This window comes from Lagopus leucura, unplaced genomic scaffold, assembly GCF_019238085.1.
Source record: "Lagopus leucura isolate 7727_CA_CO unplaced genomic scaffold, USGS_WTPT01 Super-Scaffold_100004, whole genome shotgun sequence".
NCBI lineage: Eukaryota > Metazoa > Chordata > Aves > Galliformes > Phasianidae > Lagopus > Lagopus leucura.
In genome coordinates, this window is record NW_024962264.1 from 26275799 (window position 1) to 26291089 (window position 15291).

Below are 15291 nucleotides of genomic sequence, written 5' to 3' on the forward strand. Positions count from 1 at the left end.
CATGCAGGCTGAACTTGAAGTCAAGTCAGGGAGACTCAGGTAATTAAGGTAATTAACTGGAAAAAAAAATGAGTTTGTAAATTTGTAACAAACTGTGAGTTGACTTTGTATGTCTTTTCCTGTAGCAAAGAGACTTTGAATATAAGACAGAGTAGAAAAAGTTACTGTACTAGAACTGAAAATCGCATTTGAAACTGTTCCAACATAGTCTTACAAATAAGCATTCCTGGTACATTTTCCATTATCTCTAGGTACATGAATTTACACAGACATAAATGTCTGAGTGTTACATAGGCACAGTCATATTTTTGTTTGTTTTGTACAACTAATCATGAAACCTGTTTGAGGTATGTGACCTTAGAAGAAGACATCAGAAACCATCCTTATAAATACTTTCAGGTTTAGCATTACAGACCTTTATAAGAGCAAACTATTTGTATGGAGAAGGTTAGAGAAGTAACAAAAGTGAGATGCAAGCAAAGGCTTTTCCCTTATTTGAACCTAGTTCCATTTTGAACTATTATATTAGTCCTGTTAAGATGAACTTGCGCAAACTTTGGGTTAATGAATGTGGTTATCATAATTTCTGGATGCTTTCTCTGAGCTGTATTTGCTAGCTTGTATTGTCAGTAGGAAGCCTTCTGAAAGGAAAACTTTTAAATAACGTGCACAGGTGTGTATACATGCACAAATGTACACGTACACACTGTAGCAGAAATGCTAAGTCACAGCTTGAACCAGTGACTGAGCACCTGGTGGGAAGGCAGGGCCAGCCCTGTGGAACTCAGGTGCGTGCAATGTACCTGAATGACCAGAAGGGGTGGGGTAAGGATTCACCCCTTCCCAGACCTCATTTAAGGGTTGGCAGTGGAGGCAAGGGTATTTTGCTGGAGATCCCTGCCTACCTGAGGCCCTCAAAAGGTAAGAAGCTTTTTTTCTTTCTTTTCTGTGTTCACAGCTGCTGTGTTTGGGCTTGTGCTCATTTGGTGTAGCCAAAGACTTTGCCACCCTGCTGTTATTGCTATACTTTCCGTCACATAGAACATTGCACAGGCATGCAAAACAGATGCATTTTAAATGTTCTACCTCCTATAAAAGTGTGTATATAGAGAGAACTTAAAATGTATGCAGTATTACATTCTTCAGTAGATGGAATAAGTAGCATTAGATGAAGGTGTAAATGCAGGATTCATAAGACCATCTTCACAATCAACTTGTGGGCTGATATGTCTCAATTTCCTGCTTCTGGATTTGATAGCTGGCAGTCAAACTATAGTGGATAATGAAATCTCATGGTGATGCCATGTTAAATGCAAGTATTTGCAGCCATGGGATTCTGAGATTTGGGGAAAGCAGCAAAGATTGATTTGGTTCTTGCTTAAGGCAAAACTGGCTTTTAAAAGGAAAGCAATTGCTGAATCAAAAGCTAATAAGAAATATAACAAAATGATATTTCAGTCATATCTAGCAAGCCAAATGGGATCGACTGTTGTGTTATAAAGTTGAGTTTCAGAGCCTCACAGGTAACTGCTACTGGGCAAAGTGGTAAACAAACCATTTCCTTCTTTCTTTGGAGCAAACAAATAGTACAGATTAGCAGTATGCATTACAGCAACTGAATAAGAGCATACATCTGTATGGCTATGAGAAAGAGCATTCCTTGATCACTTTGTAATTGCAGCATGCTTATAGAAGTAGATGAATGAACGAGCTGATAGTGTTTAAGAAACCTCCATATACTCACCTCCTTTCTTTATGCTAGATACTATCTTGTTTGGTCTTTGACTCCATCTGGGCAAGATATAATAGTTTTTTGTGTTGTGTTCCTAGACTACTACCACTCTCTGCAAATATGGGTTTCTGTGGGGTTTTTGTTTTTGTTTTTTTAATATATTCAATGCCAGCTATGTCAGCAACAGTGACTGCTAATAGATGGTTCTGGACTGTAATGAATTAGGAAGGAGATACATATTCTTGGAGTGGTATGGAAATGAGTCTCTTAATTTCAGGATACTATTTGTTTTGAGCAGCAGTGTAAACCCAAATGGTACTAGCACTGGGACAATGAATAGAAGATGCCACCTGGCTCAGTGCCGGGGTTAAGCTGCTCTCATTTCTTTCTTATATTTTCAGAAAGCTTTTTGTACAATGTTTTCCTCTTCTTTTTTTTTTTTTTTTTTTTTCCTGACAGGTCTGGGAAGTGCTGAAATGGTTTGGATCAGTAGAGGCAGCTCAAGAAATCCACAGTTTGAAATTAAGATTTAGTTCCTAGTGCTCAGAGCTTAGGGCATTAATTCTTATTTAAGACCTCATTTTCTTTTTTTTCTTGCAACTTGTATGAAGACCAAGTTACAGAAATGAATTTCTTCTTTCAAACTGTGGCAAAACATGGATGTTCTTCTCTGGCTTTGGACAAAAGCATAGATAATCATTTTCAAAGATGCTGTTAAAATCAAACTGATATGCCAGTTCTTGCGTTTCTCAGATCTAGCTGCTATTTTTGGTATGTGCACAGCAGGTGTTGCAAAGGGTTCTGTTGTTTGTGTTGTGTTCAAGTTGCTCTGCCTCTACTTGGCTTCTCTTTGATTGTATGTAACAAACATTAAATAAATGCAGGCTGTCACAGAAAATGCATGGTTGATGTGAAGGAGACCATTGAAAATCCTCAAAGCAAGAGCCTGAGCCAATACCAAAACTATGTTTTAAACTTTCCTTGTGTCCTCTCCACTACTTGAAAGATTGATAAAAGCTTCTGACGTATAGGTGATATAAATGTAGATGGCTATGAACACTAAGAGGGCAAATGTGGTAGTGCATTCCTGCTCTTCTTTGTTTTGCTTAGTGCTTCTCAAGAGTTGTACACCCCAGGATTTACTGAGCCTGCAAATTCTTCCTTGAGGAATGGAACGGATTTTAAGCAGTACTGAGGTATTTAAGGGAGGAGCCAGAAAATGCATTAAGATTTTTTAACTAAGATGAAGACAGAAGTCAACTATGAAACTTTTCTCAAGGTGTTAGTTTTAACACCCTAGTAGTAGGTTGCTAGTTCCTGACTTTTCTTTTTGAAGGGTGCTGGGTGTGACGTAATGGCTGGATAATCTAAGATTCTGTCCGTACTAGTGCTAAAGTAGCCTAATTCCTTCTGGATTCTATATAGATGTGTGCTCAGCCTGCAGGCTCTAATTGAACTTGGGGTTCAGGGTTGCAATACTACTAGGTGGCTTGGCTGCAGATTCCCATGTATAATGTCTCTGTTACTTTCTTTGGAAGCACGAATGAAATCTGTCCTTGGGCTGCCCGTCTGTGTTAATGAAACTGGTAAGCTGTATTGATCTTAAAGAACTTTGCTTCCTTTCTAAAACATTTGAATCAAGTGACAAGTGCAAAGTTATTAGGGACACAGAGCCTGCTTCACAGCTGCCATGAAGTTGCAAATTGCATTTCCTGTGGAAAACAACTCAAAAAACCAAGTAAATTCTTGGAGAAAAGCCTAAGCATGATGGCTCTGCCGAACTGGATAGTAAAATCTCTATTTCCACCTGTCCCCAATCTCTTTTTCCTGATCTTTGCCTTCCTTTCTGTACAACTTGAATTAGATTAAAGACAGAAGGGAGGAAAAACACATTCTCTTCCTGCCTGGCTAATTACTTCTTTCTAGGAGAGGTAGGAAGTACAATTGTGGCATTGCTAGACGATGGAGACAAGAAGCTATTGTGTCCTATTTTTGGAGCAACTGTTTTACCATTACAGCTAAAATCTGAATGGACATGCTGTCCTTGATTGGAGACCCTTCTATTTTCATTTAAGAAAGGTGAATTCCACAAGCTATATTTACTTTACTGATACAGGACACTGTAGGCTGGTGTCTTGCTAATATTGGGCTATATTTTATGCTCCAGGAGCAGCTCCAGGAGCAGCTCCAGGGTGTTTTCACATCATAGTCTCTGTACTGTCCCATTATTTTTCTTTTCAGTGCAGTTTTGTGTTGCACACTAATCAGCCTTCCTTGCAGACAAGATTTCACTGAGATAGCTTTGCTTTAAGAAAGGATAAAATGGAACTAATTATATATGTATATCATTAGTATATGTATATTACTATAGGTATATAATTTTTTTTCCCCACACTAATGTGAATGAGCCCAGTCCTGAAGTTAGAGAAATTTGTATGAGGTCTCATGAGCAGCAAGAGCTTTGAAGGGCTCTAGTCTCTGTCTTGACTGCAGGTTGGTGATTGAGAACTACAGGGCTGTATTGCTCTGGGTTGGGAGTTATGCAGGTGGATGTGTGCCAGTACGTGCTGCAAAACACAGGTATTGACCCAGCCATGCCTGAGCATATGCTGTTGGACTAGGAGGCTGCTAAGGAATCTTGGGGGTTTTGAATATTGATTGGGATGATAAACTGGTTGTTTAAGCATAGTGCTAAGAATGAATGTTTCAGCACAGCTGTGCTTTTTGGCACTGCTGCTCCTGAAAAATGTCCATGCCATTACTAGTTCTGATTTGTTGCCATCCAGAATGTTTTCCTTTATTTTTTTCCTTTGTGTTTCCTTGTAATGAACATAATAAAAAATGCAGAAATATGACCTCAGAAGTCGAGATACAGACTCCAATAATTGTTCACTGTCTCCATCTTTATATTAGATTTTCTGAGGCTGTTTTTTCCTCTATTTGCTGGAAAAAAAAAAATCCATACAAATGAAATACAAGCACAGTCAGTAAATAGTAATGAAAAGGTAAATTCATTTTACAGACAAGCCAGTGCATGTAAGACATCATTTGGAATGATGGTGATGCTTTTTTTTTTTGTTGCACAGATCGCAAAGCTATTACAGTCTTTCAAAATTAATATCTGGCTTTTAGGCTCTGTAATGGTGTGTATGACCTCTTCTTACCCTTCAGCTATTGAGAAAAATGGTATTATTGTTTTAAAATACTAGGCAGACATGAGATATGGAAGCATCGGCCTTATCCAGGAAAACATACCACTAGTTTGCATGGGATGGGTGAGTCATGGGTCACCTTACTGCACTGCAGATTGTGATAGGGCTACTACCTGGACAGATGTGTATGGAGTTGCCTGGGTCTGAGCTTTGGAGCTGTACCTGCAACAGAGTGGGGAGGCACAGAGAAATCTTCCTGGCTACTTCCTTTTCTTTATAGGCTAGGTTTGGCACAGGGGCAAAAAATCTGCTTTGCTTTCCAGGCTGCTGTTTCAGCATCTGTGTATTGGGAAGAGCCACCTGCTAAGACATTACTTGCTGAATTCCAGGACATTTCCTGTGTTCCCATCAGCAGTAGAACATCTTTGTCCATAAGCTCTGTGGTAGTGTTCATCCACAGGCTGGACTATGTCCAGTTTCTTATCACACATCAGATGATGCTCTGTATGCATGGCATATCTCAAAGATGTGATTTGACAGAGGTTTTAATTTTGGAGCAAGAGACTGATAACCTCTGTTTGCGTGGATTGATAATGATAGGACAAGGGGGAATGGTTTTAAATTGAGGTAGAGGAGATTTAGGCTAGATATTAAGAGGAAGTTTTTCACTCACAGGGTGAGTGAATACACCAAGTTCTTAGCAGAAAGTGGATTTGGTGCTCCTTGCAAAGCAGTGCTGTGCTTCAGTTGATGACTGCATCAAAGATTATAGGCTTATTTTATTTCATTTTTTCTAAGTTACATCCCTGCACAGTAAATTGGCTGGCAGATTACTTAAGTCTTTACAAACCAGTAGAAATGTTGTTTTAGGTGGTGAAAACAGGTTTTTGCCTGAGCTAGAGAGGAATAGGTTGACTTCTTATACAATTCACTTTGATACTATTGGAGTTGGCAGGTAAAGTGGGTTCTGCTGTCTGCTTCTTACCACAGCATTGCCACCGCCTACAGTTGAAGCTCTGAGCAGCACATCCCATGATGTTTTCTGCCCCTGAAGTGAGTTCTTGACATGAGTCAGAGCTTTTCTTAGTGGGCATCAGATTTTCTTGTGTGCTTTGCCAGTCTGGTTCCCTAAAATAGAATGTAACTGTTTCCTGCAATAAGTTTTATTTGCTGTGAAAGAACAATGAGAAGGATGCTGTGTTCCTCCTCACTTCATCCTGGGATAATGGATTAGTCTCAATGCTTGATAGTGCTGTGTAAAGTAGAAACCCATGTGAGGATGGCTCTAGCACAAAACTACCTTTTGTGCAGCATACTGTAGTTCTCTTTCTTATGCTTCATCTAATTCAGTGGCTCCACCTAAGTTGGCTCCCTGGTCAAGGATTTATCCTTTCCAACAATTGCAAACTTCTCCATCTGTTTTGTTCACTCAGCTCCTAATACTGGATTGGTATTCAGGGAAAGGGATGAGAATTCAGAAGCGTCATCCCTTGTCAACAACAGGAACTTCTCAGTCCTGCTCAGCAATAATAAGGCTGTTACTTGGTGGGGAAGAGGACTCTTGTTAACTTGGAAATAACTACCTTCTAAAAACGTAAACCAGTGATCAATGGACAAGTCCCTAAGCCAGGTGTTTATTTACCTTGACTGGTTTAGGGTGAAAGTTAACCATTTTATCAGGGTTTGAGGGCGTGGTGATGTTGCACATTATGGGAGGGTGCTTCAGGATTCTAGGTTTGCTAGGTGCCTGGTGGGTATTGCATGCTATAGTGAGAGGCCTTAAGCTTGAGGAACCAGGAGATCTTTGGAAATTCTGACATCTCTAGAAAGATCGGGCTCAAATGTAAGTCTTCAGAAGCTTAGAAGTAACACAAATTGGCTAACTCTGTGAAATTATAGGTAACACATGAATTATGAGGAAGATGTGATTGGAGAGGGAGTGCATTCATAGCTTCTGTGGAGTAACTTGCTGCTCAGAGTATGCTGTATTCAAGCCCAGCTCAATCATTTCTTTTTTACCACCTCCATATCTTTTGGAGTAGTGATCATCTCTTCGTGTACCATCAGGGCCAAACTTTAGCTTACTTTTAACTGAAGGGTGTTGTCCCTCACAGGGTTCTGCATATGTTTCAGTCAGGACGTGGTTGTGCTCTCACTTGTCAATGTAGAAATGTACTGTGTTTCAAAGGAGCTCAAAATAAACCCTGAAGGTGGCAACAGCGTTTGTCTTAGATTCTGCTTCTCCCTCAAAATGACATGTACTCATTTATCTCTTTATGAAAACTTCTAGGGAGTTGATAATCAGTGCTGTCTGAAGATCAGGGTTTCCAGTTTCTGTAGATCTACTGATTTCTGCTCCTTAGGTTACGTGAGCAAGGTGATTTACTGCAGTGTGAGCAGAAGTTTTGGAGGCATAATGAGAGGGATGGAATGGCTTGGTAAAAGTTGTGCTAAGAATTAAGACTGAGAACTACCTTTTAACCAAGAATGTCACTGCTTTATTGTTGTACAGTGTAGAGACACGTTTAAAATTTAATATGTATGTGCTCACTAGAGGTACTCACCAGTCTTAATTGGTTCTGGAGGTGCTGTTTCCAATAGCCAAATTTAGGGCATGCTGCTACTTTTGTCAAATTATTGTTTTAGGTAACGAGCTTCTGTCAGAACTACACTTCTGTCAAATGAACTTTATATCCTTTTCAAATTCATATACTCCTCACTTTAGATCCTTTTCAGATATTATGTCTTTTAACAGGACACTACCAATGAGTGTCTGACATTCATTTTTTTCTATAACTTGTGTACATACACACTTCTGGTTTCAAATGCAGCTTATTGATTTCTATTTGACACAGCAACCACTGTTGAGGTACCCAAATGGTGCAGAATTCACTGCAAGATCTCAGGCACAAAACTGAAAAATGTCTTACTACTTTGAACCCCTTGTGGTTCATGAAAGACAAACTGTCAAGCTCCTGGTATGAAATGACCAGACTCCTGCTTTCATGTCTTCCCTCATTGCTTGGCAAACAGATGTCACTGTGATTCTTAAAAAAGATGGACTCTGTAGCAAGTAAAACTCTCAGCCTATTACTACCTTGGGCAAAACAGACTCAACCTAAGGGAGAGTAATGTAATTTATGTCTGTTACTAACAGACTAAACTAGTGAGAGCTAAAAGCATACTACATAGGTTGCTCCGGAAGTAATACCTCCTATATATTTCAATGGAAGCTACAATGGGTACATAGAGCATAATAACACTGTTTGATAGAGCAAATTCTCAGCTACAGAATGCTATTTTGTTTAGGATAAATGTCAGTATTAGCTATGCATTTTTCCATTAGGGAATTTAGAATGAAGCTGGCAATCAAAAATAGTCCTTAAAGCTAAGCACGGAGTTCTACTGCATGGGCAGAAAGTCAGCATGCAACAAGCTTTTCATCAGAAGTGTGCTCAGGCTGCAGCCAGAGAACACAGAAGCAGACTCAGACTCTACAGGTGATTTCTGAACTGAAATCACTGTTGTGAGTAAATTACTGTTTAAATTGTGAGTAAATCACAATTACTGTTGTGAATAAACTATTGGAAGTTCAGTCAGGACGAACAGATCCCAGCAAGACCAGGTTATGGGGGATGTGCACAGGGCTATGCAGAGCTCAGGAACTGTGTCAGAGTTCAACTTGTAGCAGTTTGTCTCGCAGTGACCTCTTGTTTCCAGAGAGCTGGAGGTCATACGTTACACATGTGAATGCTTTGGTGAATTTTTCCTTTACAGTTTGACTCTTCAGAGGGAAGAGAAGAAGGCTTCCTGCAATGCTTCAGTCTGGGTTTTGGTTAGGTTTAGATTAGCACAGTAGCAGAGTGGATGTACACTACTGCCTGTGTTTGTGGCCAGAAATGTGTTCTGGGCATTCAGAGCTTTCTGTTCTCCTTTGAGAGCATGAGATGTTCAATTATTGTTGGTGGATCTTTGAAATCCTTTTTTAATGATACAGTTATCTCTTCTTTAAGTTTCTTTTATTCATAATCTTCTGTATTGGAAGGAAAGTAGGCTCAGTCACACTTCAAGAATTCCCCCGTGCACCATCTCTTGTAACTAACCTGGATCCTTTGTTCTAAGACACATTTGTGGGCTTTCTGCAACTTAAATTAGTGAGTAATAAACTAATGATCAACTACTGTGGGGTGCATAGTATCTCTGCTGCTTTTGCATGCCCTTGAAAACTATTAGAAAAGAGCTGGTGTTTTACAGCATGCAGCTAGGGGCCAGTACCAGCTCACGTTTGCATTTTGCCTGACAAGCATATTTCTCAGCAGCGCCCTAAAGCAATAGCAGCTCATCTATATTGTGCACTATTTGCATACTCTAACAAGATGGGCTATAATTGGCCTTCATTGATTTTGTTTTCATTGAGCTAAAATAGAGTCAGAGCTTCTTAGGCAAGAAGAGCTGATTGATTTGTGGTAGGATTCAGGACTATTCAGTTGAAGAAATAATTAATTATGTTCTTATTTAGTAATTGTCAGGGTTTAAGTTTGCTCTTACCATTCAAGATAGTCCTGCTGAATTTTATCTCTAGGCTGAATCGCTCTTAAAAGCTGGGATAAAATGCCAGCACACATAAGGTAGTTCACAAGAAACAATACTTATTTCCTTCTCTACTCCTTCATTACCACCTTCTATCCCTGCACATCCTCCCCACTTACCCATATGCATGCAGTTCTTCTTTCCTCATTTTAATTGATCAGCTCTGTTCCTGACAGTTTTCTTTTAGAACAGTTCCAGGAAAACACTTTTTTAACCAGAAGCTGGAAAACATAAGGAATGTAATTGCTTTCTTTGGAAAAAGTGAATGGTCGCATGCTGTTAGGATTCTTTTTTTTTCTAATTTTGAGACAAACATTTGCCCAAGTGAAATGCTTCCTCATGCTGAGTGTGGATGTGGAACAAATAGGCTTAGCTCAGGCATGGGGATTGTTGATTATATGCTGTTATACACTTGTGAAACTGATACTGGATGAGAATGGGAGTGAGTTGTAGTTTTGCTGAAATGGGCATGGTGGATGTATTTTTGTTGTTGTCGTTTTTTTTTTTTTTGTTGTTTTTACCTTGTGGCTTTCTTACAATCTATCTATTAATTAAAACTTAGCAGTGTGCCTCTGGGCAGAGGCAGATTTTACGAGCTATTGCTTTAGAGTTGAATGTAAGGCTGCAGTGGCTATGTACAGCAAAGTTAGCCATGGCAGATATGTAACTTAGATGATAATTAGTATATCTTCTCTTCTTATCTTTTCCTAGCAGCATAGTATGGTGGCAACATTTCTTCTTTTAAAGTGGTGAATCTTACTGCAAATATGGCATTAAACTGTAATGAATTGAATCCAAGCCCTTTCTGTTCTACTGCCAGGAAAGCAGAGCTCAGTAAATGCCTTTCACCAAGCTGGTAAATGACAAAGAAACTTCCTGGGCAAACAACAACCGAATGTAAGAGATTGGGCTTTGTAAAAAATTAGTTCTTAAATAGAAGGCTTATCCACCAGCTTCACTGGATGCAGGGAGCCTCAATGAGTGCGCTGGACTCAGTTGCCAATAGTAAGTAGGACACAACCCCAGAGTGGCTTCGAGTCCTTCAGAAAATGCGAGTTGTAAGAATGGGAAAACCAAGACAGAAGAGTACTGGGAAAATAATAGCTCTGCTTTTTGCTGAGGAGGAGCAAAGTCTCATTGCAGTAGGCTAGCTCCTGCCCCCTCACCACTTGCTGTGCTGGAAGAGATGCAGCACTGCTGCAACTTTTGCTGCCTCTGGCACACATGGGCAGGACTGCTGTACGTACCAGGCAGTGCCTCCTCAGCTTGGGTATTTCAGATGGACGCATTGTTTTCCAAGAATGTTACCTCTTTCCACTTGCATTGGTGGAAATCTTGTAGGAACTGGGATGAAAAACTGCAATGTTGCTTTTCTTCTGAGCTTCTCAGAAATGGAAGAATTTAACTTGGAAGTTCTGTACCACATTAAAGTTTCTCTTTTCTTGCCCTTGTGTTTCCAAGAAAAAGCAGGCAAAAAAAGCATTTCATGGTTGTTTCCACTCATCAGTTTCTGTAGGAAAAAGAGTATGAAGAGACAGAAGGAAAGCAGATTCTGAGATTTGGTTGTGAGAATTTTTTTTATTTAATTTCAAATAACTTTTTTTTTCAAAATCAGAATGAAAAGAAATCAAAGCAAGCTTTTTTTTTTCTTTCTCTTTCTTCCATAGTCAAGTCTTTCTCAACATCAGTATGGTGCTAGATGCTGACCAGCTCATTCTCTTCAACTGGACTCTCTCATTGCATCATCAGAATTATTCTTTTTTTTTTTTTTTTTTTTGACCATGGTTATTCTCTGAACGGATGGTCCTATTTTGAGAACTTGAGGTCATGGGCTTTACTGCTTTCCATAAAGTTGTCTTTTATCCTATCTTTGTTGCTGAACTGTTTTGAGGAGCAGTAATGAGTCGCGTGCAGTCTTTCTTTGCCAAGTTGAACTGATTCATCAGAGTAGCATTTTATTATCAAAAGAAATGGCTGTACGTTAGGAGATAGTGGTAAGCATCATCTTGTTTGAGTATTTTCTCGTAGAGAATTAACTTGTGTGTACCTCGTGGGACTTCCATGCCATCTGCATCCCCATCTTGCTATTCTCTTTGTATCAGAGGTCACAGGCCAGTTCAGAGCAAGGAAAATAAGAATTGGTATGTTTTGCACCTGTGTGTTATAGCTTTCATAGATTCAGCAGGTAACTGGGTGGTATTTTTTGCCTTCACTCAATTCACAGAAGGCATCTTTTTTTCCACTGAATATATGTATCTGTTGGTTTGGACTCATGTATTTCTGCCTTACAATAGTGTTAGTGCTTAAGGCAGAGCACTGTTGTGAACTGTTGAACCTGATTCCCAAGAGTTTGATACGTTTTTCCCTTTGCTTTCACTGAAAACAGGATCAGGCCATAAATCTGCTTAAGATTTAACATGTGTATTACAGGCATTTTAAACTATATGGGCTTGGGATGGACGGGAGCTTCAAAGACTTGTCACTTGTGCTAGACTGGTTGCCTTTAACAATGAAGAGTTCTTTATGCTGCTATGTGCTGGATAATGAATGATCAGCTCAGCGGAAGATGAGCAGCTTGGGGGTTGTACAGATTATTGGACTGCATACTGTGGAACTTCAGCTATTGCACTGTAAAAGATAACAAATGATTAATTGATCTCATTCTTTGTACTTATCTTAATTGGTAGCAGTGCTTTGACCCCACTGGCTACTGTAGCAGCTTATGCTTAAACAGTGCTCTCTGAGGGGAGGGAAAAGGAAAAGTCAAGTTGCATGGGATGGGGAACAGAAAGTGCCACCAGGCAGTTTCCCCTCTGGCCCGTGTTATTGTTGTGGGTAAAATGGGAAGGAGAGAGCTGGAAAAGGGGAGATTCCAGGTCCAAGGGGAGCACTGGAAAACGTGTGGCTCTAATGCTGTGCACAGCAAGGGAGTGTCACAAGCAAACTTTGTTTTAACGGTCTGCCAGAAACCTTGAAACTTTTATTTCACAAAATGGAAGGGAAAAGCTCTTAAACTTTACAATATAAGTTAAGGAACCAGCTGTCGAACTACACTGTCGTTCCTATAATGAAATGGCCTTATAATGACTTGCATCTGGATAAACTGATGCTTTAGATGCTTTTAATAGATGCTTTTTGAGTTGTTCACCTGTCACCTTGGCAAGTTGCATCTTGCTTAGATGGGGGCAGTAGTTACATACAGTGGGTAAAACAGTTTCTTTTGCTGATACTTCTCAAAAGTTTGGAGTGAAGCTGAAGTAAAAGTTGTGACACTACACTTCAAAAATGAAAATGTGGAAATAATGTTGTGGGTATATGGTTGGATGGGTGGAGTATTAACTTGCCAGTACTCTTTATGACTGGGCTGCTGACACGGACAGAACCCCCTGGAGCAAAGTACAGCTTTTAACTAGATATGCTGCCCAATTTTGAAAAGGGCAGGCATCTGTTATTAGTGGCCTGCAGATGTGAAATTCTGTCAGGGGGAAAACAAGTCAATTCTCTAATGTGCTGTTTCTGGTTTTGCAACTTTGAAATAATTGCTGGTATAAGAGTTGAAACAGATACAAATGAGTGTGCTTTGGTGTTAGCAAATGGAGGGTATGTTAATCTCAGTGTGAAGAGTCTCAGTATGTTAATAACGATCAAATGAAATTGCACATTAATAATAATCATATGTCATATTGAATGTCCACAGCACTTTCTGCCCAGATGCTCTGAAATGTTTTATGAACTTTGGGAAATCACAACTAGATAAGGTAAGCAACATTGTTCACAATAGACAGTGTGGGGGGAGAGTGAAATTAGGAATTGGTAAGACTTGGCTCAGCTCACCAGATTTTCCTTGAGCAGAACTGGAATTTTGTCACTTGGTCTTGTGCAGTGATTTTTCTGTTCATTGATATTGCCAGACAGCAGGTCCCTTCTGGGTTAACTGCAGTTGAAGAACTGTAGCAAAACTTGCTAGTTCTGCCTGCCATCTTTGATGCTAATGAGCAATTTCTTTATACAATTTTTGGCACTCAAGATGCCCTCAGAAGATAGCAAGTATTGTGTATTTCATAGAAGTAAGGTATGAAAAAATCTTAAGGTTGTTTTCTTAATTTGTGTCTATTTCAATTAACTTTTTTAACTGCACGTCTTGTCTCGTAAAATGATGAACGCTTTCCAATTTATTGAAACAGTTGTTCTATAAAAGAGCAATATGCTTGAGCAACTCCTTGTAGTGATACATCATCATCAACCTTAGTAATGAGTGGGAGAGAGAGATAGGGATGCTTTTGGCTCCATTGAAAACATTTGTAGATTCTATCTGGAACAGATTTTATTAAAATTGCAACAAACTTTATAAAGCTCAGTATACGCTTCATTAAGGGAACATTACCTTACAATTATGATTAATTAGATTAAACTTATGAAAGTATGTTATTTGTTCAAATCAAAAGGGTGGTGGGGAAGAATGATGGATGATGAAAGAGTATGATAAATGAAGAAAGCAGCTGAACTAAATTGAATGTGTATTCATCCGTTTTCACTTCATAACTAATGATAAATTGAGCATGTCACATTTAACAATACATGTCTGAGCTTAAGCACAGTCCCAGCTCCTGTGCTCTAATGTCTTTTGTCAGGTAGCTGCATCCAGGGAATGTGATATTTTGTTTGGAGAAACCTACACAGTTCATTATCAATCTGTCCCTGCAATTGAAATCACAGATGAAAGCTCTTGCTTTCTTGAAATAAAATCACGGAAGTCTCAATTAGGACAGAGTTGTCTAGGAAGCACAGTCTGACTGTGATGCGTTAATTTGACTTGAAAAGCAAGTGATGTATTGAAAATTGTGCATTGTTGACAAGAATGCAGTTTGGGATAATTGCGAACTTGTATGAGCTTGCGAGGGTCAGAGTCTAACTCAGTGGCTTACAGTCCCTTGCAGCTACTTGTGGAAGGTGCTGTTTAGCATCAACTGAAATGTCAGAATTTGGTCCCAGATGCTCGGGATTCTGCATGGGCAATGCCTAGGTGTGGAATAGTTTCTCAGACTTCTGAACTCATACCACATTTTCTTCTCGGCTAACCATTTTCTCTTTCTGCAGGTAATCTGGAAAACAGTCTTTCCAGTGGTAATCAGCAGTTCTGCTTCTCTTCTTGGTTGTGATAGATGTGAAGCAAGATGACAGCAGTGAGTGAGTACTGAGGATCTTAGTTTTGTTTTTATCAAAAACAAAGGAAAACATTTTGTTCTGGGATCACTAAAAGCTTTGGCCAACATTTCATACCAACAATGTTATTTTAGCTGACTTGGCTCTTCCATTCCTGTTCCAAAGCTATTTGAACATTTTAGGCCAAAGTCAGTGTTGATGGATTGAGCCATACCGAGCTACACCACAAACAAATTTTGGGCAGCATTTCCAGAAATAGTTCAACTGTGATCCTGCAAATGCTTGTGTGCTGTAGACCACAGAACTGAGAAAAGGTTACTGTATAGTTTAAGACATAATGAAGACCAATTGCAGAAGGAACCAGATGCATGAAATAATAACCAAAAATACTCCAAAACCAAAATGGAAACAAATCCTTCATCTCTTTATGTGCTGAGCATGAAGGGATGTGCTCTGATCGAGTAACGTTTAGATCCCCAGTTACAATCACTGGCATAAATGTCATGTATAATCAGTAGCCAAGGGCTGCAGGTGAAACGTAGTCTCATGTCTTTCTCTGGTAATTAGAAGGGAGTTCCTTGTTGACTGTTTGCTATTGCTTTAAAGAGTGTAGAATCAGAGGCCTTCTTTTATTCTCCATGCTGTTCTGTCCCC

At 39.5% G+C, this 15291-nt stretch overlaps 1 long non-coding RNA gene across 1 annotated transcript; it reads left to right on the forward strand.

Moving 5' to 3' along the window:
- The first annotated feature begins 26 nt into the window (after window positions 1-26).
- Window positions 27-14609, forward strand: LOC122180377. The gene is made up of 3 exons (XR_006179040.1): window positions 27-48; window positions 13172-13232; window positions 14572-14609. It is a non-coding gene; the product is annotated as an uncharacterized LOC122180377 (long non-coding RNA).
- The last annotated feature ends 682 nt before the right edge of the window (window positions 14610-15291 follow it).